Consider the following 8,148-nt stretch of genomic DNA (forward strand, 5'->3'; position numbering starts at 1 on the left):
GTTAAAATAAAAAATAAAAAAAATTAATATAAAACAAAGATAGAGTACATCAAAGAATAGAAAAAAAATCATACAGATAAAAAATAATAAAAATTTCATAAAACCAACAACATATATCATATGAACAAAAAAATACAATAAAAACTAAATAAAATTCATATGAATAAAATAAATAAAAAATTAAAAAATTTCATACACAACATAAATACAATGTAGTAAAAGATAGAAAAAAAAGAATTCATATGAACAAAAAATAATAAAAAAATAATAAAAAAATCATAAAAATTAATAAAATACCTGAAAATTATAGCACTACAAAAATAAAAAAAATAACAATATTTGTCATATGAATAAAAGAAATACAATAAAATAAATAAAAATCATATAAACAAAGTCAAACAAAAATAAAAAAAATTCATAAAAAATATACATATAAAAAATAGTATAGGAAATGATAAAAAAAACTCATATAAAAAAATAACATCAGAAATCGTAACACTAAAAATTAAAATATGAAAATGAGTACTAAAAATAATAAAAAAATTAAAATATTCAATTTACTAGTGATTGAAACAAATATGAAAAAAAATGGAAGGAAGAACTACGAAAAAGTAGAAAGAACTACAGAGAATTACTGTGAAGCTTATAGTTATTGGTATCCTTTTTATAGAAGAAAATGAAGGGTAAGATTGGTAAAAAAGAAAAAATTTTCTCACCTAATTTTCTAAAGGTAATCAGCAACCATAAACGTGAAACGTAAAAGCTACAAATTTTAGCTTCTTCTCAACGTGGGTTCAAAGGCAGAATCGTTTCTGCGTTTAAAAATAAAAAAATTACCAAACATAAAAATAAAACTTTCAAAAAGCTCAAACACACTTCTTTTTTTGCCAACATGTTTGCCAAGCATACCCTTAGGTTGGCCTTTCACTTGTAATAATTTATTTTTTAACTAACTTAAATCTGGGCTATTCAAAAGCCTAGTTTGACATGAGACCTATTAAACAAGTTTATTCAAAATAAAAATTAGGGATAAGTATAGTTTTGGTCCCATAATTTTGTGCCAGAATCGAAATCGTCCCTTTTCTAATTTTGGATTTAAAATCATCTTTAACGTTTTTTTTTATATTAAAATCGTCATTTTTATTAAAATTTTTAATTTAATTCCTAAACTACCCCTATTCCTATTTTAATAATAAAAATTATAAAATTAAAAAAAAAAACGCGTGTTTGGGGAAGGGAGAAGAAAACAAAACGCGTGTTTGGAGAAGGGGGGAAGAAAACGCGTGGGAGGGGAGGTATACAAAGGTGCAGGGGAGTATGAAACCACTCATCCCAAAAGCTTAAGCTGATGGGAGAAGGCAACATTAATGGTTATATATCTAACACTCCCCCTCAAACAAGAGCCTCTTTTGGGTTTTGATTTTGCACCTTTCGGACATAGAGCTCTGATACCATGTTATGAAACCACTCATCCCAAAAGGTTAAGCTGATGGGAGAAGGCAACATTAATGGTTATATATCTAACAGAGGGTGGGGGGTATACAAAGGTGCAGGGGAGGGGAGGGGAGGGGAGGGGAGGGAAAGGGAAGGGGGAAGGGGGATTGCGCTGGGGAGGGAGCAGCTCGCTGCTGCTCGCGTTGCTACCGTCAGACCCTGTCGGTGCCGTTCGTGCTTCAGTCGCCGCCACCATCGCGCCGTTTGCGTCGTGCCATCGTAAACAGAACCACGAAGAGAGATGGATCGCGAGTGAGGGGGGTCGGAGCCGCCGCGTCCTCACCACGCTGCCGCCGTCGTCCTCACCACGCTACTGGGGGTGGGGAGAGCAAGAAGGGGGGGAGAAACAGGGAGGTCGCCGCTGTGACCTCCTCATCGTCGTCGGCTTCCGCTCCGCTGCTGGTCGCCGCCTCGCCGCTGCTGCTCGCCTCCTCTGTTTTTTGCTTCGATTTCTGTTTCTGCTTCGTCTTCTGCTTCTTGATTTGTTGAATCTTTGATTTGTTGAATCATTGTTGGTTTTGAGTTGTTGGTTTTTTTTTATTTCTGAATTTCTTGATTTCTGAATTGTTGTTTGCTGTTGATGGAAGAAGTTTGCTAATTGATCTTTGTTTGTTGTTTGCGGTGGTGGTAGTGGTGGTAATTGTGTTGGTAATGGTGAGGATATTTTTGTCCAAAAAAATTATAAGGACGATTTTAATACGAAAAAAAACGTTAAAGACGATTCTAAATCGAAAATTAGACGATGATTTCGATTTTGGCCCTAAACTTTAGGGACCAAAATAGTACTTACCCCTAAAAATTAAGTCTGTACGAGTTTATGCGAAATTGAAGGCAAATTCGGAGTAGACAATAGAGCTCACCATGCTAGCATGGCTTGATCACTTTTAAATATATATATAAGTTTAAAAAAAAGAGTGCGTGGGGCTTACTTTCAGCGTTAAAAATTTTAGTTTTTAAAAAAAAAATGTGGCAGACTCAGGTACTTGAAGAATGGATGAGTAAAGAAGGGAAAGACTCCATTAGCGCAGAGATGAATCAGCCTTGTAAGCTTACAGCGATCCCGTCAGAATCCTCCTTCGCCAAAGCCGGTATTTTTGGAGCTATAACAACGCAAGACGCTTCCAGTAGGCTTGCATCAGTCAACCGGAGTAACGCTTCACAGAGACATCCCGTCCTTGAGCGCTGAAGCAGCAGTGCGGCCTCCGTCTTCCTTCTTCGTCGGAGCGTTGGAGCGAGCTTGGTCACCGCCATTAGCCAAGTTACATCAGATACAATCTCTTCCTCCTCTCTAGACGTTAGTTTTGGGAATTTAGCTTCTTCTGGTTTAGCGCGTTACGGGAGAAATGAATGTTGAGAGGTAGAGGTAGTTCTGTAGTTTGAATTAGGATAGTTGGATAGGGCGGGTCTGGGTTTTGGGTCTTTTCTGTGTGAGCAGGGTGTTTGGCCTTCACCATGTCCAAAAAAAAAAAAATTAAGTATTGAAGTAAATCAAATTTAAATCTTTGTTCTTCTTATTTTGAAAAAAGAATTTACAAATTACAATATGGTATTTCACTTATGTTAAAAACGAGACCTGTCTATAGTTCTAAGAATCAAACCAAGACAGTCGGAGAGATTAAACTGTAAATCCGAGCCTCATCCAATTCGATCACATGTAAAATTGGGAAATTCAAAACCAATTTTCAATCTAAAAAATCAATTGAAAACGGGTGAATCGACTAAATTGAAATCTGGTCGGCTATTAGCCCTTTTTTGCCTCCATCTTTAATGGTTTCAAAATGTTTAGACTATTAAATAGTCTTAGTAATAAAAATATATTTTTTAAGTTTTTTTAATAGTTGTTAATTAGCTCTTTTTAATTTTATTTATTAAATGATGTTTTATGTATTATTTAATTCTAAAATTTACGCTTTATTTCATAATTTATTATTTTATTATTCATTATTTATCTTATTTTTAAAATTCTATCATTAATAATTTAATATTCTATGAGTATCTATCTTCAATCTCTCTCAATTTTATGTTGATTTTAAAATTCTAATCTTATCTTTTTCAATCCCAAGATTAGTAATTTTATAATCTATCATCAATTTCTTTTTTAATTGCCCAATTCTATATATAATTGTAATTGTTTATGATTTTCCTTCCATAGTTAATTTGTTGTAGCAACTGATCATCATTTGTTAATTGCTAGATATACATTCTTCGCATTTATAGAAATCACAATCTGCAAAAAATCGATCGATTTTTTCATTGGAATAATCAATTAGTTAGTGAATGGAAGTGTATGCCTTTTAAGGTTTAGAAAAAAAATCGATTTTTTTATTCAGTGATTGGTTAGTGAATGAAAATATTTTCTTTTGCAATTTTCAAAAAAAAATTGATTTTTTTATTCAAGAAACTGATTGATTAGTGAATGAAAATCTTTTCTTTTTACAACAATCGATTGTTTTATAAGTAAAAGTAAATTTTTTATGCAAGTCAATCGATTTTATTATTTATCCAATTGACTGATTGAGGGATCCAATTGATTGGTTGAAGAAAATAATCAATTGGATTAATAGCAAATACGATTTTTCAATCGTTTACGTTTTTCTACAGATTAAAACAACAAACAAATCCAAAATAAAATTTTGTTGATTCACGTTATTTTTACTTTTTCTTAAATTCAAAAGAATTGTTTAACATTCTTAGTTTTAAAAATCAAATTAATTGAAGTTGTTCACAAATCAACCTCATAATCATATTCATAGACTAGAATTAGGGTTACCATTAATGGATATTCTATTTCTTTACAGTTTCTAATTGTCAATGATACAATTATAAAGATAATATAAATGATGAATAATAAAATTATAATTTATAAAATAGAGAACAGATTTTAGAATAAAATAATATGTAAAGGACTAATTAATAAATAGTTTAAAAAAGAGCTATTCGACAATTATTAAAATATTTATAAAATATATTTTATTACTAAGATCATTTAATAGTCCAAATATTGTTAGGCCATCTAATTATTTGTTCTCTTTTTGATAAAAAAAAAAAAAAAAGAAATGCTCAAACAAGGTTACCATGAGAGAAAGGGGAAGAAAAAAAAATAACAGAGGCTTCTCCCCTCAATCTTTTTGTATTTGTCACCTTCCTTGCTTCTGCGGGGATTTGGGCAAAGCTAAAGAAAAGAAGATTACAAAAAATAACCAAAAAAGCTTAGCAGAGGGAGAGAAGTGGGAAAATAGGGAATGAATGTGAAAAAGCATAAAAGAAAAAAACGTCAATTTAAACCGCTGTTGTTTTTAAATAAAACGAAATTTTTAATTCATTAAAATGACGTTTCAAATTGTCATTTTTACCGAGTTAAAATGGTGTTTCATATTGTTTAAAATGGTGTTTATGAATCGCCATTTTTTTAATAAAGTTACGCATTTATTATTCAAAAATAGCGGTTTGAAACTGCCATTTTTACTGAGTTAAAATGACATTTTAATTGTTTAAAATGGTAGTTATAAGCTGCCATTTTTACCGATAAAAGTAACATTTTTTATCACTTAAAAGTACAGTTTTAACCGTCGTTTTTACCGCATCAAATAAATAATTTTTTGTTTAAAATTTCATAATAATAAGAAATCATAACCCATAAACAAAATATTACATAACTCAAATAAAATATTAGATATAATATATAGTTTTTTAGTATTGGAAATCAAAAGTAATAACTTCTATACAAATAAAGTATCAAACATAATATGATTTTTTAATTCTAAAAAAAAATCACACTACTCTATTACTTACTCTAAAAGATCTACTTCCTGACTCTTTTGGTGATAAAATCTCATTATTTTGATCTAATTCTTACAACAAAAGTATAATTTGAAAACATAATAAAAAAGAATAAATAGATAAACCATTTCAAATTATGACAGTGACATTTCATCATCAACAGGAATTCAAGAACTAGTATTTATATTTAGAACACCCCATAACTATATTTATATTTATATACAGTGACATTTTAGATTTTGTTTGGTGTACGGGACGCATGGGAGGGAGGAGAAGCGGGTGGTGTAGGAAGAGTTGAGCTATACTGTGGGTCTGTGTTAGGTTCCTTTCTACTTATTGGGGGACTTTAATGAGATTTTGCAAGTTGAGGATTGCAAATGGGTGACTAGTTTGCCGGCATCAGCGAAAGAGTTTAAGAGTTGGGTGCATGACATACAGTTGATGGATTTACCGCTTACTGATAGAAAGTACACGTGGTTCAAGGGTCGATCATGTAATTGGATTGATAGGTTTCTGGTCAATATTGAATGGATTGAGAAGTTTCCTGATATTCGGCTAAAAGGTGATCCGAAGGGATTGTCAGATCACTGCCTGTTGATTGTGGAGGATACAAGAGTCAGAGGGGGCCTTAGACCTTTCAGAAGTCTGGATTCCTGGTTTATGCAAGAGGGCTTTCTGAGGATGGTCAAAAATGAATGGAGAAGTTTGGGTGATGCTCAGTTCACATGTACACTGAAGGCCTTGACGATACCTTTGCGGCAATGGCACAAGGATAACTTTAGTGACATGGATAAGAGACTGATAAGGCTTGAGGATGAAATCAAGAAGCTTGATAATCTAGTTAGTGATGGGATCTATGATGGTACAACGGAGGCTAGAAGGAAGGTGTTGGTGAGCTTTTGTGAAAAGTGGTACATTAGGAAGGAAATCCACTGGAAGCAAATGTCTCGGTCCCAACATACTAGCAACATGGATAAGAATACCAGATACTTCCATAACATTGCCTCGGTTAGAAAAAGCAATAACAGAATAGATGCTCTGATTATTCATGGACGACTTGTGCGGAATCAGGCAAGAATAAAGGTTGCAATTAGGGGGTTCTACAATGATCCGTATCAGTAGGAATATGCTCCGAGGATTGGTGTTCGGGATGGTTTGGTGAAATAGATTGATAGAGTTGAGGCTAAAGCTTTGGAAGTTTTGCCGTCTGAGGAGGAAATCAGGAAGGCAGTGTGGGTTTGTGAATCTTCTAAGGACCCAGGTAGTGATGGGTACAATATGAACTTTATCAAGAAATGCTAGGAGGACATTGGTCAGGAGTCCATTGCAGCGATGATGGGGTTCTTCCAAAGTGCTAAGCTACCAACGGATGCGAATGTCACGTGGGTGACGCTAGCCTCAAAATTTGTGGGTGCAAAGGAGATCAAGGACTTTTGACCGATTAGTATGGTGGGGTGGGTGTATAAGGTGATCTCGAAGGTGTTGGTAAGAAGGATGAGATCAGTTATGCCAGGCTTGGTAGGAGAGACTCAGACAGCGTTTGTGAAGGGTAGAAAAATTCATGACGCCGCGCTCATAGCCTGTGAGATGGTTCATTGGCTTAAGACGCGGAGAAATACATCGGCTATTATCAAGTTGGATTTTTAAAAAGCTTATGATAGATTCAAATGGTGTTTTGTGGATATTGTGTTACAGAAGATGGGTTTTGGCCAAAGATGGAGGAATTAGGTGAAGGAGTGTGTTAGTACGGCCACTATGTCTATCTTGGTAAATGGGTCACCATCCAAGCCGTTCAACATGGAGAGGGGTCTAAGACAAGGGGATCCTCTTTCTCCACTTCAGTTTGTGCTTGTGGTCGATGTTTTGCATAGGATGTTGGGGGAAGCCGTCAGGAACAGGTGCATTGCTCCGCTGCTGGTCGGGGGAGATCATGTCGAATTGTCACATCTCCAATTTGCATATGATACCATCTTGTTTTGTCCTCCAGAGACTGAGACAATTGTGAATTATAAGAAGCTGTTGTGGTGTTTTGAGATGATCTCTGGACTGAGCATCAATTTTGATAAGTCAAATCTGATCTCAGTGAACTGTGAGCAGGGATGGGTAGATCATGTGTGTGGCCTACTGGGGTGCAAGCAAGTTGTCTTACCTGTTAGATACCTCGGGATTTCTTTAGGAGCAAATCCGCGCCTGGTGAAGACTTGAAAACCGATCATAGATAAGGTGGAAGAGAAGCTCAACTTATGAAAAACGAAGGTTCTAAATAAAGCAGGTAACCTTGTCCTCATCAAATCGGTGCTGAATAGCCTATCGATATATTACCTAAGTTTGTCCAAGATGCCAAAGGCAGTGGCTGACAAGCTGATTGCATTACAGAGGAGCTTTATATGGTGTAAGGAGGACGATAACTATGGTATACTTCTAGTTAAGTGGGAGCTGGTCCAGGTACCGAAAAAGGCTGGGGGCATAGGGGTTAGAGATGCAGTGCTTAGGAACACAGCGCTCTTGTTTAAGTGGTGGTGGCAATTTTCAAAGGAGGATTGTCCGTTGTGGAAGAAGATTGTCTGTTCGTGTAATAAATTGGACCCTGATGTAATGCTAGTAAATCATACTTTACTGGTAAAAGGAGGGCTCTAGAAAGACATATGTCAATTGAATATAAAAGAACAACAGGTTAGAGTAAAAATGGTTAGTGGCCTGGCAATGGAAGTAGGGAATGAAAGAAAAATCCTGTTTTGAAAAGATAACTGGGTTCAAGGTGGTCCTCTGAAAGTGAGTTTTCTAAGACTCTTCTCTATTTCAAGCCAACAAGGATATGTGATTGGGGATTGTGGGTTTTGGGATGGGTTAGAGTGGATATGGAATCCCAATGGG

Source organism: Arachis hypogaea, chromosome 20 (assembly GCF_003086295.3).
Source record: "Arachis hypogaea cultivar Tifrunner chromosome 20, arahy.Tifrunner.gnm2.J5K5, whole genome shotgun sequence".
Classification (NCBI taxonomy): domain Eukaryota; kingdom Viridiplantae; phylum Streptophyta; class Magnoliopsida; order Fabales; family Fabaceae; genus Arachis; species Arachis hypogaea.